Genomic DNA, 15,300 nt, shown 5'->3' with positions numbered 1-15,300 from the left:
TGGAATTGATTCTGGCCTCACTCCTTTGCTCAGGGTTTGGAGACCAGATTTTTTAAGCTTGATTTCTTTACCTTCTTCTAGAATATAAATTCTATAGGAGAGGTTTTTGTCTGTTTTGTTTGCTGTTCTACCTCCAATATCTAGAGAAGTACCAGAAATACAGCAGTGACTCCACATTTGTGGACAAAAAGATTTACGTAATTAACCAAGAAACAAATTTAAAATATGCTGCAATATCCAATATTTCCTCTAGAGGGCAATAATCACCACGAAATAGAATTTTCATTCCGATTTAAAATCATTTTTTAAAAACATTGCAATACAGAATGCATTTTTATGTTGATGCTTATGCTTTAGAACGAATACAGAAATGCTGATGTACCTTCTGTAACAAAATTAAATAAGTCTGGCAAATTGCTACAATTCACAGAAAAAGTTACAAATATGATATAATTGAACATTTACCTAGAAGGAGGCCCTGTGGCTTAGCTGGTCAAAGCGCCTGTCTAGTAAACAGGAGATCCTGGGTTCGAATCCCAGCGGGGCCTTCTTGTTTGGTTTTGTATTTCAATCCTGTACATGCCATTAAATAGGTTAGAGAGGCATTGAGAAATTTATATAGCTGGTTAAGCCGGTATTGAATTGATATTTCAATTGTAGAGGGTCTCTTACCAGATAAATGTATTGCATTATGAAGGACTGGCTTGAAGAGAAAAATGAAAAAGGTTTCTGTAGTTGATAGAAAGCAATGGGTTTCAAAGGCAAGGAAAGTAACGGCAAAAATTAATGAATAAGACTACAACACACTAAAAAGCTTCTGCACAACAAAAGAAACCATCAACAAAGCAAAAATGCAACCAAGTGAATGGAAGAAGATATTTGCAAAGAATACATCTGATAATAGGCTAATATCCAAAATATATAAAGAATTCATACACCTCAACAACAATAACAAAACAAATAATCCATTTTTTAAAGAATGGGCAGAGGATCTGAGCAGACACTTTTTCCAAAAAGATACAAAGAGCTAAAAAATATATAAAAAGATGCTCAACTTCACTAGCTATAAGGGAAATGCAAATTGAAACCACAATGAGATACCACCTCACATTTATTAGAATGGCTGTTTAAGTAAGACAAGAAATAACAACTGTTGGAGAGATTGTGGAGAAAAGGGACCCTCCTGGTGTACTGCTTGTGGGAATGTAAACTGGTGCAGCCACCATGGAAAACATTATGAAGGCTCCTCAGAAAATTAAGAACAGAGTTACCATACAACCCAGCAATCCCTCTTCTGGGTATCTACCTAAAAAAAAAAAAAAAAAAGAAAGCATTTATTTGTGAATATATATGTGCTCCATGTTCACTGCAGCATTATTCATGGTGCCCAAGACATGGAGACAACCAAAGTGTCCTTAGATAGATGGTTGGATAAGAGAGAGAGGAAGGGAGAGGGGGAGAGAGAGGGGGAAAAAAAAAGAGAGAAACATCAGTCATCGAGAGTATTATATTAGGCAAAATAAGTCAGACATAAAAGGACAAGGACCATATGACTTCACTCACATGTGGGATACAGAACAGAAAGCAACCCATCAACAAACAAAACAAACAATTAGACACTGGCAACAGAATGGTGGTTTTCAGAGAGAAAGGGGATTGGGGGAGGATGAGGGTAAGGGGGTCAAATATATGGTGATGGAAGAAGACAAGACATTGGGCAGTGAGCACACAATGCAGCATACATGTGATATATTATAGAATTGTGCACCTGAAACTTATATACTGTATTAACCAGTGTCACCCCAGTCATTTTATTTGATTAAAAAAGGGAGAGAGAAAGTGATGGGTTTGTTAATGGTTGTCAAGACTAGAATATGAACTAAGCAAAAATCACTTTAAATCCTGTCTTGGAAGTTCAATCTCAGATCTCTTAACTTGTGACAACCAACATTGTTAGCTACTAAAAAATGGAAGTTCAGCACAGTAAATGTAAAAGTCTAACTGGCTTTATTAAACAGATCATGAATCAGACAGCATCCCAACGAGCAAATAGAGAGGTACTTTGAGTTATACAGAACAGGAGGTTTTATAGACAGAATGAGAGTGGGACCAACCCAGGAAATAAAGAGTGGATTATTTCAAGCAAGGTCACCATTGTTTTAGGGGAAGGCACGGGTCTTTCAGGCAGTTGGCCTCGCTTGTGCTGACCAGGAAATACTAGGCTGATTGGTATAAAATCTCACTCCTGGGAGAGACTGATAGGTATTAAGCCTTGGGGGGGCTCAGCACAACTGATTTTGGGGCCTGTGTTTCCTTTGTAACACTGCTAAAGGATGGAGTACGGTTATCAGTATCACAAAAACAGAATTAATAAGCCATGACATTTGGTTTGGAGTCAGATTCATTTTTATTTCTGAGAACAAATATGAGAACACTGGTGAAATTTAGACTCTCACCATTTGAGATTCATACAACTAAAAACTCATATTTCTGCATCAGTAGAATCTACTGAGTGCAAGGGGGAAAACTGGAACACAACGACATTTTGAGGAAATAAATCACAAATAGATTATCACATTTTTGAATTATAAATAATATTGTTGTTCATAAGCTGAAACATACACTGAATAACACTGACCTACACATTGGGCTTTTCCATTTTATCTAAAGAGATTTCGAAGGTTATGATGAGAGTTTCATCAGAGTCACCGACTATTCACTTCAGTAAAAGTAGTTCTGCACTGTGCCTGAAATCCCATTTATACTTCATGGTAAACTTGGTTTCATCTCCTCGTGTTTTTTGTTTGTTAGTTTTTGTTGAATTAGAGCAGGTCTCCTCCATCATGACCAAAAAGGTGGTCAGGAAAGGGAGCAGATCATTCCACGCCCACAATATGCCACTTTCACGTAAAGATTATTGTGAGCTGAAGGCAAATGTGAAGAAGCAGATACAAAAAACAAACAAGCAAATAAACAAAACAAACAAAAAAACCCTCTCTGCTCTATACCCTATTTGCCTGAAAGCAGAACATGAATTTACAAAGAAGTCCCTTCTTTCCTCTCTACCAGGAAGGACAAAAGTTAGTCCCCACAGACAACTTTAGACACTGTGAACTGAAATCTAAATATAACAGACTTCACTAACTAGCCTTTACCTTCGTCCTTGGAAGCCTAAACCTGTTTTTCCTTGTCTTGTCATTTCTCCACAATGTATTGTTCTTTGTTGAAGAGGTTATATAAACTGGAATTCTAGGCCATGTCTGAGAATTTTCTCTCCCATGTATGGGTGAGGTATATCTGTTGATAAGCGTCTGTTTGTTTTTCTCTTGTGAATTCGTCCTTTATTACAGGGGTCTCAGCTAAGAACTCAGAAGGGAATATTATTTTCCACCCCTTCAGTCAGCCTCATAGAACCTTAATCGTGCATTATTCTCTCCTCCATGTAAACTAAATCTCGTGAAGATTTAAAATACATATAGACCTATCTATATATTGTACATTTGTGCCCCACACTTAACAAAAGCACAGTCCGGGAGGGACAAATTAAGAGCCAAACTCTAACATCTGTCAGTTACCCCCACACTCAGCCTAGGCAGTGAGGGGGGCTTCCTCCCCCATCACAGCCTGGCTGGAAGACAAGGGAGCTGAATCCTCTCTCCTCTTTCTCTGTTATACTTAGGAAAGAAGAAGGAAATTATGAGGAATGACAGGAGACAGAACATAGGGTGTCAACATCATGTAGGTTTTGCAAGATAACAGATTCCGTGGAGATTTTTATAGAGAAGTGTCACAAAAATCTTCTTAAAAAACTAATGATTTTTTTTTTTTTTTTAAATTCAAGGAAGTAAGATAGACCAAAATAAATGTGAGCAAAAAGGGGACTAGCTGGCAAGCCTGACAAGCTTAGGCACTGAAAGTAACCACAGGGGATGATGTTCTGACCGTTAAAATTCCTAACTGAGAGGGTTAGGGTGGGAAGTCATATACTAGGCTTGTATGATAGGTTAACCTTTAAGCAAGACCTGTCCATTGTTTTTGGTTCATCTAGATTCTAGAATAACATACTTAATATGTCAGAATGGTCTCTTCTCCAGACCTCCAGAGAAAAACACCTGGTGCCAGGGCCTAATGACCTCAACATTCCTCATTGTTATCTTGTTGCCTATATACTATCCTGTGTCTACAAATGTAAAATAAGTATGTATCTCTTCATTTTACTTTGTATCCACTCCTAGAGATTTCCACCCCTTTTACTTTCTCCCACCTCCTTAATCTACCACCAATGAATTTTTATGTACCTTCCTTGTGTCTTCTCTTTTGATTCGAATGTATGAAATAAATGACAAAACTACTATTTGCCAGAGCATTTTCTCAGTCCTTTGAGATTTTTCTTTCTGGTCCAGCCCTCAGCTTTGGCTCAAATACATTGTTTAAAACTTTCTTTAGATTCAGAATTTCTTTCAACATAAGCAAATGAACAAAAAGGCTTCAAGCAAACAGATAACCATTTTGAAATAAAAATATCTGACAGTTTATTAAGTTGCTTTGTTTTTTAAGGAGCTAGACTGATGTCAGATCCTGAAATATGACTTTTATTGGTTTATCTATTTGTTTACATTCTGGAACTGCCAGAGCATTTTTCAAACAGAAGATTGCACCTCAAGAACCTCTTGTTTCTTGATTTAAGTTTATGATGGGCTAGACAGTCCACTTGGGAGTGCAGTCATTTGTCAGAACATTGGTATTTAAAGGGCCCTTTGAATGGGAATGCTGCTGTTGAAAAACATTATAAACAATTGATTCGGCTATATCTTGAAGAGTTAAGTATCTAAAAATACAAACTTGAAAAGCTTGTTGCATTATAAACAATCCCAACACAAATTTTTAAATGCTCACTTATTAGTTCATTAACAAGTTGAAAAGTTGAACACAACAGGTGATCCAATTCTTATCCTAAGTGTTCAAGCGTCCTGACAGCTTTTAATTTTCGCCTTCCCCAAATCAAATCCCAAATATAAAATAAAACTTTTAGGATATCTTTTGCACCTAAAACTGTCTTTGAGACTTCCCAGAAGGCCCCTGGAAAGATTTGTTCTTTCACCTTATAAGAAAGAGATGCTAGAAAGAATTAGGGTTATTTCATATGTTACTCTTGATGAGTTGCGTAAGAAGAGTCATCAAGTCAGAAACAATGCCAGGAGGAGGAGGAGAAAAGCTTAGACTTCCTTAGGTCAAATACTCACGGGTAACAAGCTGTTCATATAAATATTTCAGAAATTGTATACCAAATGAAAAATTCCTAGAGATTTATCAGTGCTCATACTGTCCATATTTTTCTATTTATCAGAGTCCTGGTTTTGTTTTTCCTAATATTAGACAAAAACAGTAGAGTATAATCAAGCATAATTTTCATTAAAAAAAAGTTAACTTTATTGCAACTTAACTTCTCTAATTTGAATCTAGCATCTTCTGGGCTACTGTATTTCAACTGAGTTTTACATTACTTATCTATGGAGTCTCATTAATATGCACATATGTAGGACCTACTTCAGACTTACCAAGTCTCCCTGCTGCTTATTGTTGATATATTTCTGATATATTTGTTAAAATAATAATAATAAACAAAGACACTAAAATGGAGCCAGAGCTGCTATCCCAGAGGAACAGCCTTGCATGTCTTATGCCAAAAAACTTTGGATGTTAAAACAGGGCAAAATAACCTTTGGCCTGGGCCTAAACAACCTTGAGTCCCAATGAACTGTTTGCAAAGATAACAAGAAAACAGATATTATGGCTACTGGGATGAAAATTAAAAACATTGTTTAGAATTAGGTCACTATGTTAGCTTATCTGCACCAATAGCAATGCCTTCCTTCTATTCCAATTGTTCCCCTTCCCTTTCTCACAAATACCTTTAGCCTTTGTTTTCTAATCAAACACTATTCCTGGTTTCTGCTGGCATCAGTGATTTCCAAATGTCTGTTCTTGTTGATCTTAAATAAATGCTTTTTGCCTGTCACTTGGAAAGGCCTTTATTTTCAGGTTAACGCATTCTTACTACATGGTTTGTATATTCGTGGTATATTATGTTTTAAGATTATTGTTGCATCTCGGTTTTTTCTCTGTGAAAACTGTTCATCGGTTTTTATAAATTAGATGCCGTGTTCACTGACTTCTTTGAAGACATGGTTAATCATTATATCTTCAGGTCTTTTGTCTAAATTCTACTTTGGGTTGGCAGTTATCCCATTTTTCATGCCACAGAAACAACCAAATTCCTTGTTGGTAGAGTTGTTCGCTCTACACGTCTGACTCTCATGAGCTCTTTCAGTCTTGGAAATTATGGGTAATAAATTAATTACAGCCATTTAAAATCTTTAGTCATCTATCCAGTTATTTTATTTCCAAGCTTCCCTGAGAGCACGTGCAGTGGAAACCACCAAAAGCGTCCCAGAAAAGACGTCCACGCAGCTGCTCCGGGCACAAGGCCCTGGTGTCCTGGCCGGTCGGGCCCTTCCGTACGTGAACTCGGTAAGTACACCCCTTAATGTACGATGGAGTACTACAAAACTTTACAAATGTTCTGATCTTTCCCGGGCGCTGCCTCCGAGTGGGTATGCTGAGCGCACACAAGTCCCTGGCTGGGACACGACCACACACATCAGTGTGTATTGAATGCCGTCAGTGTCGTTTCCATAGTGACCCCAAGCCGGTCCACAAAACAAGGACGACGATTACGCGGGGGGCCCGAGGGACCGCGGGCGGAGAGAGCCCCGTGCCTCCTGTCCGCTCCGCGCACCTCTGTGGCCCGGATCGCCGACCCCCGGGGAACCGCCCAACCTCACTGCGCGGCTCCGCGCTGGGGCCTGGAAAAGACGCCAGACCCGCCTCCGGGCGCTGCCGGCTGGAAACCGCGAGCCTCAGCGCGAGGCACCGGCCCGCGAGGGAAGCGGTCTCGAGTCCCGTCCCACGGTCGTCAGGCTTTGTGCAGGGGTGCGAGGAGTCCTCCGGTCCCCTGTTCCCGCCCCTGGACGCGCCGGCCCCGCCTCGGCCAGGCTTCTCTGAACCCTCTCCTCCCAACTCCCCCCGTTATTTCTCAGACAAAAACGTAGACATACTGACAAACCTAATCGCCCCGCGGTGGTGACAGGAAGAATGTGTGTGTAATCCGATGTGCACGAGGACGGGAAATGGAAAAAAGGGAAAGTAGGTCCGTGCGGGCCCCGAACCGGGGACCTCGGCGTTATTAACGCTACGCCCCAGCTGGTTGAGCCAACAGGCCGACCGCTCGCGAGCCCTGCACTTAGCCTTCCTAATGGCGTTGTCGACTAAAGTCTCTCTTTTGAAAGGGTTAAGAAATTGTTTTCTTTTTCTACATAGAAAAGGCCAGAGTAATCCAAGGTGCCGGCACGGGTGAACGCGCCCCCGGGAACACGCAGATTTTCTCAGACTGACCGAGAGGACCCCGCAGCTGAGTCGCGCGTCCCGAGCTGCAGTTCCGGGCGTCCGACACTTGGTGGCGCCCGAGCGCCGGCCGGGTCCGCGGGGCCGGAAGACCGTGCGGGTGGCGTCCCGGAGCTGCGACCCCTTCCGGTTCCCAAGAACCAGGACCCCCAAACCCAGGACCACCGGCGTCCAGAGTCAGGGCCGTAGTGAACCGGGAGAAACTCCGGGATCGCAGAGGAAGTGCCCCTCCCAGTCGAGCCTGACCACCTGCAGAGAGTGTCCACCTGGGAGGGTCCGAAGCACTCATGCCTGCATCACCTCTTCTCCCTTTTCTCTGTGGGACCTCACAACGCTCCCTTTTCTCCTCTGCTTTCCCACCTTTTGTTGCGTCGGAATTTAATGGACCCGCTACCCCCAGCTGTGTAAGTGCTGGGCGATCGTAGCCAGCTACACTATGTGCCATGGAAAGCGTCCGTTATGGGGCGTGTAACGTCCACCTCCGTGTAAACGGGGTATCCTGGGTTGGAATCCTCCCTTGCTTTCCGTGATTTGGGAGAGTTTAGCGGAGCCCAGTGACTCGGCCGTGACGCTAATCTCCGTCTGGCCCCCGGGTCCGGGGACGCACACGAGGGTGCAGTTAGTTCTCCCGAGCGGCGCCTGGACGAGTGGCCGGGAAGCTCGCCGCAGCCCCGGCGTCGGCCCCTCTGATCACGCACGTTCGTGTCCGGCGTGCAGACCCGCGGCTTCCGCCGTGAAACCGCCTGGCTGGGTGGACGCCGAAGTCCCTGAGCCCCGCGATTCTGCGCTGTCTCCTGGTAAACTCAGCAGCCGACCAGTGGGCTCGTCTGCCTCGTGCTTCGGTCTCTCGGCTTTTTTGGCGTATGGGGGCCGCTTTGCGTTCACAGCCCTCTCTCGAAACAAGAACAGTATCACCATCAATGTCGAAGACAGCTCGATAAAGTACATGTTTTCTAAAATAAATGATAGAGAAAATTATGAACCTTGATACCAGCTAGGAAATGAGGATTCTGAGGTCAGGAGATGACGGAGTATTTTGCAGAAAAAAGCTGTTGTGGAAGGATTGGTCTATTTAAAAGATTGCATGAAAAAATTACTCCCAGTGGGGCCTCAAAAGAATACCTTAAATTCTGTCTTTGGAATGGTAGAGTGCAGAATTCTCATTCTGTACCACCAATAAATTGTAGAGAGCAGTAGAGTCTGAAAGCAGACATCAATCAGAACAAGCTGAATGGGATTGTCGGATTCGGTACTTGGCCTCGCTATTTATTTGTCATATGAAACAAGTGACAGAAGTTCACTGTTTTCCATGAATTACCATTCTAGTTTTTTGTTAGTTCCTTGGCTCTCTCGTTTTCTCATCACCACTAGAACATTCACCATACCTACAATAAATGAGTATTTAACCAATTTTTGGAAATGGAACAATGAATACCCAATTTCTTTCAATCTCAAGTAAGAAAGTAGAGCATGTATACCAATTGTTTTATGTTAGTTTTCACTTACACAGTTTCAGATGGCTTAGGTTAAATTCAGCGACTAAATTTTCATTTCAGAAAAAGCCTGTTTCCGCCCGGTTTCGAACCGGGGACCTTTCGCGTGTGAGGCGAACGTGATAACCACTACACTACGGAAACAACTGCTGAGCAGTACTGCCCCCTCCCTCCTAGAATAGAGGAGACTGTGTGGCCTGGCTTTGCCACAGGCCTGTACAGAGAATGTACATTGTTGTGGTGCATTTTTCTTCCTTGTTTAAATTTCTTTAATAATAATAATAATAATAAATTTGTAAAGACAAAAACTTATAAGCAAGCAAAGGCTTCACCCAGGGCTCTTACACAATTCCAGGCATAGAAAGCTAAGAAAGCATCCTGGAGAATTTGTGTGTGAAGTAATGGTATCCCCACCCCCCCTTTTATGGAGCTTTAATCTACCCACAGCACAGTATAAGTGACCCAGGGGTCAAGGACAAAGTGTGACCCACGAGGAAGTGAAATACACATTAAAAGAATTGCATGATTTTACCACCTTATACTAAAAGAAACCTGTCAAGTTTGAAAGGGAATGAATCAAACCAAATTCATTGACCTGGTCTTACCAGGCAGAGATACCTGATTCAGTGTTTTAACTCAAGGGCCTGGAAACAGCTCTAAATTTCATTAATTAAAAATTATAATTAGACCCTGGTGGGCTAGTTAGTTGGCTAGAGTATAGTCCTGATATACCAAGGTTTCAGGTTTGATTCCTGCTCAGAGCACATACAAGAAGCAACCAATGAATGCATAAATAAGTGTAACAACAAATCCATCTCTCTCTTCCTCCCGCTCCCTTTGTAAAAATCAATAAGTAATTTTAAAATATACATATGTGTATATATATGATAATTGAAAAATGATTAATATATGGACCCAAAGTTAGGGTGGCTCAACAAAATGAAATTGAAATATCAGTACTTCCTTGGTATACTGTATAAACAAGTATCTAGAGGCAAGAGGCCAAGCTGACAAAGGGCAGAGTAGGCCCCTAAAGAAAAGAGGACTTAACACTAAGGGAATGACAGCAAATAGTGTTACATCAGGGAAACAGGAGACTCATGGCAACTGGAGAAAGTATAAAAGAATAAAAATGTCTGCCCTAGGGGAGTGTCAGAAAACTGTATTGGGCCCAGAATATTAGCAAATGTCAACTCCTTGGGAAGGACAGAATGACTAGGAAAGCCCCATCTCGGAGACCCAGGACCTCTGGGTAAATGCACCAAGACCAAGACTGGATTAAAACAGAAGACCTTGGCACAACCCCACTGCATGAGTACCAAACCCAAGCAACAGGTCTACCCTGGGGAGAGACAACAGACCATGGAAAGATGCCCTCTCTGAAACACATGCAGAGAAGGCCTGAAGCCCAGTAGAGCAAAAACTTTGAGAAAGCACTCCAACAAACCAAACCCCAACCTAAACCCAAAGTGATTCCAGAAGAATTTGAAGCCAGTTATGTACTGAAAAAAAGTGCAACAATAAAGCCCCAAAATATCCCAACTCCTGCTTAAATTGACTCAACCTCACATATTAGTAGACTAGAGAAAGGGACATGCCCTTCCAGGCACAAATGCTATTTATCCCACCTCTACAGTCCTACAACTATGTCTGGCAGCTAAAGAAAAATTATGAGGTGAGAAAAAAACAATTCATTGTCAAGAGACATAACAATCAATAGAATGAAATTCAGATATGTCCCACATGCTGGAACTATCAGAAACTAAATCTGAAATAGTTGTGATTGCTATGTTAAAGGCTCCAGTGGAAAAGATGGATCACATACATAAACAAATGAGAAATTTCAGTAGCTTGTTGAAAAATAAAAGTCAAATGAATATGCTAAAAACTAAAAAAACACACATATAGTAACAGAAATAAAGAATACCTTTAATAGGCTATTCAACTTGATAGAGCTGAGGAAAGAAGTGACGAACTTGAAAGTAGGTCATTAAAGGTACCCAAGCTGAAACACCAAGAAAAAAAAAAAAAAGAATAAAAAAAGAAAGCATTGAAGAGTTATGGATTCATGTTAAATGGTCTAATATATTTGTAATTGGAATTCCAGAAGATGAAGAAAGACAAAAGAACAGAAAAAAATATTTTAAGATGCAGTAGCTGAGAAATTTCCCAAAGTAATGAAATACATCATACCATGGCTCCAAATAGGTCAGAGAACCCCAAGCAAGACATACAGGAGCGGGGAGACCCTATTTACATCACATTCAAACTGCTGATAACAAGAGAGAAAAAAAAAGAGAGAGAGAGAGAGAGAATATAGAGGGCAGCCAAAGAACACAATACATATTACATGTAGCTGAAAAAAGATAAAGAGAACAGAAGACTTCTCATCAGAAGTTAGGTACACCAGAAGACAATGGAATGACATTTTAAAATGCTGAGACCAATTTAAAGAAAACAACACTGTGTAACCTACAATTCTTTACCAAACAAAAAATATTTTCCAAAAATGAAAAAAAGAGATACTTTTAGACAAAAAACTAAACTAAAGTGAAGAATGTACTACCAGCAGACCTGCAATAGGAAATATAGGTACAAATAAGAAATTTTCCCAGTTTTAATCACTCGAAAAGTAATTGCATAAAACAAAAGTAGTGGAAACATGCTGTACAGTTATAGTGTACATGAAAGCAAAATGTGACAACAATAACAAAATATAGAAGGGAGAAAACTTCTCATACTACACAGGAACAGCGTATTATTTGAAGAGAGACTGGTTACTTGTAGCTGTATATTTTAAAATCCTAGGGATAAACCTCATTGGCTACAATTCTGTCACTGTGCAAAGTTTTAAAAAAATCCTAGGGCAAGCACTAAAGACTGTTTTAAAAAACATAAATGATAAGGCAATAGTGGAGATAAAATCAAATCAAATCATGAAAAAATGCTCGTATATTTCAGACAGGAAGATTAAAAAGAAACAAAGAACAACAGGAAGACATATAAGGCAACTTACTGTTTAATATAATTATGTCAGTAATTACCTTACATGTCAATTATTTAAACCCATCAATTATAGACAGTCAGATTGTAATAACTAAATTAAGACCCAACTATAGACTAGCCTAGTTTATAACTTTGTACAAGGAATTATTTTCATGTAAAAATGCCTGCTTGGGCTAAGCTACCGGGAGTGGGGTTCGAACCCACGCGGATACGTATCCATTGGATCTTAAGTCCAACGCCTTAACCACTCGGCCATCCCGGTGACGGGAACACACCTTTGTGTTTAATATTACCAAGTTATGACTACGAAAACTTGCTAACACCTGAAAGATTATTAAAAAACTGGTGAAACCGTTTACTCCTTAGGCAGCAGAGAAGAACATTCGGCGCCCTGCACCTCCCCCCAGGGGGTCAAATGGAAGTAAACCCAACCTGCACTGGAAAGATGGCCCTTCGGTGATACGTACCCACTCCCCACAAAAGCTGAGGCTCTGGGAAACTGCTCTGGAGTAATTGGCTCACCTCAGGCACGGGAAAGATTGTCGGGGAACATTGTCTTTTCGAGCAGAAGTGCTCAGCGAGGAAAGCTGAGGACCAAGCTCCAATAGTAAAAGTTCATGTGTGTGATCCCTGTGGACTTCTTTCAAACTGTAGGAAGCTTGAAAAATCCGTCACAAGATATTAGCCCTTTTTATTCATTTACACTGAAGCCACAAGGTCTTTGGATGGAGACGGAAGTTGTCCTGTGCGTCTTGGAACAGTCGATTCTTCCCCACCCATTACGTTCAAGTTACATCTAAATTCCTGCTGTGGAGGGTCTCCCTGAGCCCCCTGCCCCGGCACACGTCATTTTACTTACTACTCTCAGTGGGATGAATTTTCACGAGGAAGAGGAAGGGAGGAAGACTAGCTCTGGTTCACACCCAGAATGGCAGCTCTCAGACCCGCTCCCGCGCGGGTGCAGCTCCGCCCCAGCATAGGCATCCGCTCTCCATTCTGCGGCCGGTCCTCCACCTCACGTTCAAGTCACATCACCTCCCCCAGCAAGTATTTTCCGACCGTCAACGCTGGAGGGGATGCCCCTATTTATTCTATGAGCAATCTCTGTGACTTTCATAGCTGTCATTCCACGCAGCAACCTCACTGTAATTAAGTCCCTAGGTACACACTTGTCATTATAATCAGCTTGGGGATCCCTTCCCTCCTTTAGGGCAGCCACCAGAATGGGGCAGGGCTTTTCAATAATTTCTTTAGAATTAACGTGAAACAGGATTGCTAAGAAAAGTTAACGCACGTAGACGTCAAGGGAACAGCCGTTTATCTTGCTGATCTAATCTGAAAACAAAACAAACAAACAAAATGTGGGCTAGAGACTGCTGAGGAGGCACCTACCTTCCCACTGCCCCAATATATGCACTAGGTCATGTCCAGCTGTCTCCGAGGGAGCCAGTCTGTGACCTTCAGAGGTCACTAGATTCTCATGGAGACTGGGGAAAGCGCCTTTTCTCCACTCAGAGCCTTCGGGGAGGGCGGAGGGGCAGCCTTAGAAACTAGTGGAAGGCAGGCGGCTTCGGTCTTCAGGAAGGACGGTGACTTGGGACAATGAAAATGAGGTGTTGAACCGAGAAGAGTCAGGTGAACCACAAAGGTCACCTTCCTGCTGTGAGACCTTACGGGACGTAAGACACGCGTGCACACGTCCCGAGCAGTGACACGAGACACGGAACAGAACAGAAGAGTGTGAGGCGCGTAGACCGACTCGCAGCCCCGGCCCGACCTCGCGGGCAGACCTGGTTCCAGTCTCCCTCCGCCCCAGGCCTTCTGCCTTTGCCCTTTGAGCTCGGTCCAGCTCCTAAAGGGTGATTACAATTGGGGAGATGGGGAGCAGGAAAATGAGCTCAGAACATACCAAGACATTTCTTGAAATGAAATTTCCCGGGCGCCCGAGTTCCCCAGCCCGGTGCTCATTCGGTCTCAGCACGCGCCGGGTGATCGACTCAGACAGCGGGGACCCCAAGGATCTGAGAGTGGAGGGAAAACAGAGTCTGAACAAAAACAGACAAAAGGCTGAGAGGATAAAGTCAAGGTGAATTATAACTTCTTTCTAAATGTAACGTGTGGGCACGGCCGTTTCCGTAGTGTAGTGGTTATCACGTTCGCCTAACACGCGAAAGGTCCCCGGTTCGAAACCGGGCGGGAACAATCTGTTACCTTTTCATATAAGTTCTGAGTTTTGTTCCAGAGAATTTCTATTTCAATCTGTTTACATTTCCACCAAGTCTGAAATATCCACCCCCCTTTGCAGTCCCCGAGTTTAAATTTTAAGAACTGTATAACAAGACCTTACCCGCCCAACAGGTAGCCTTGTACCCTGTCCATCCGGGTAGAGCAGACGCCGTGCCTGGCTGCGATGGCCGTCCTCAGGGGGCGGTCCCCATCCGCCCTGGGCAGGCAGGACAGAGAGTGAACAGCCCCAACACAGCAGTGTGGTTGATGTGTGCACGGGGGTCAAGAATACTGCACAGGATGAGCCTAGTGGGTGGAGGTAGCAGCGTGGAGGGGACAGAGTATATGGAGCCTCGTGAGGCCATTGTTTAAGGACTTTGGTCTTCATTCCAGTAAAACGAGACGTTAAGTTTTAACCACTGAAGAGACTCTATATTATTTAAGTTTTTAAATAGGGCCCACCATACGTAACTAATTACTTCTGGCTGAACTGATGCACGAAGATCAAAATGAAAAGCATCTTTTTTATTACTCATGTCTGTACTGCATACATTCCAGTGTCTTACCCCAACTCTGCCATCACTCATCCCACGATCATGACCCATCCCTCACCCTGCTCTTAACTCCATCTCTGCTATTCATCCCATCACTGAATTGAAAATATCTAAGATGGACTGAGAGGCGCCAAGATAAAACTGATATTTTTAATATACATTACTTGGATATTGAGAGAGAGAGAAAAAAAAGGGAGAGAGGGAGGGAGGGAGGGAGGGAGGAAAAAGAAAGATTGATTTTGCTTTTAGGCTAAAGTAAAATGTTGAGAACATAAACTAATCACAAACTTGGAAAAGATTGATTGTTCTGTAACCCTAACAATTAGCCACAAGAACACATTAAAAACCCATCTATAATTGATAACTGTCTTGTGAACATACATTGGGAAGACAACCAATCACTGTCAAACCTTGCCTCCTGACAGACAGCCAGGGCCCGACTAGCTCAGTTCAGTAAACAGCCTCTGAGTGCCAAACAACAGCATCTCTCCCAAACACCCGGGTTCTGTCAACCACTGGGTCTCCAAAAGCCCTGGATTCCCTAAGCACACTGCCCC

The 15,300-nt window shown here is 42.4% G+C and overlaps 4 non-coding genes across 4 annotated transcripts; 2 read left to right on the top strand and 2 right to left on the bottom strand.

Moving 5' to 3' along the window:
* Positions 1-474: 474 nt before the first annotated feature.
* Positions 475-548, top strand: TRNAT-AGU. The gene has a single exon. It is a non-coding gene; the product is annotated as a tRNA-Thr (tRNA).
* Positions 549-9,028: 8,480 nt separating this feature from the next.
* Positions 9,029-9,101, bottom strand: TRNAV-CAC. The gene has a single exon. It is a non-coding gene; the product is annotated as a tRNA-Val (tRNA).
* A 3,041-nt stretch (positions 9,102-12,142) lies between these two features.
* TRNAL-UAA lies at positions 12,143-12,225 on the bottom strand. Its single transcript has one exon. It is a non-coding gene; the product is annotated as a tRNA-Leu (tRNA).
* Positions 12,226-14,092: 1,867 nt separating this feature from the next.
* TRNAV-AAC lies at positions 14,093-14,165 on the top strand. The gene has a single exon. It is a non-coding gene; the product is annotated as a tRNA-Val (tRNA).
* The last annotated feature ends 1,135 nt before the right edge of the window (positions 14,166-15,300 follow it).

Source organism: Molossus molossus, unplaced genomic scaffold (genome assembly GCF_014108415.1).
Source record: "Molossus molossus isolate mMolMol1 unplaced genomic scaffold, mMolMol1.p scaffold_m16_p_20, whole genome shotgun sequence".
NCBI lineage: Eukaryota > Metazoa > Chordata > Mammalia > Chiroptera > Molossidae > Molossus > Molossus molossus.
The sequence above is the reverse complement of the archived record's forward strand: the minus strand, read 5'-3'. Positions and strand labels throughout refer to the sequence as shown.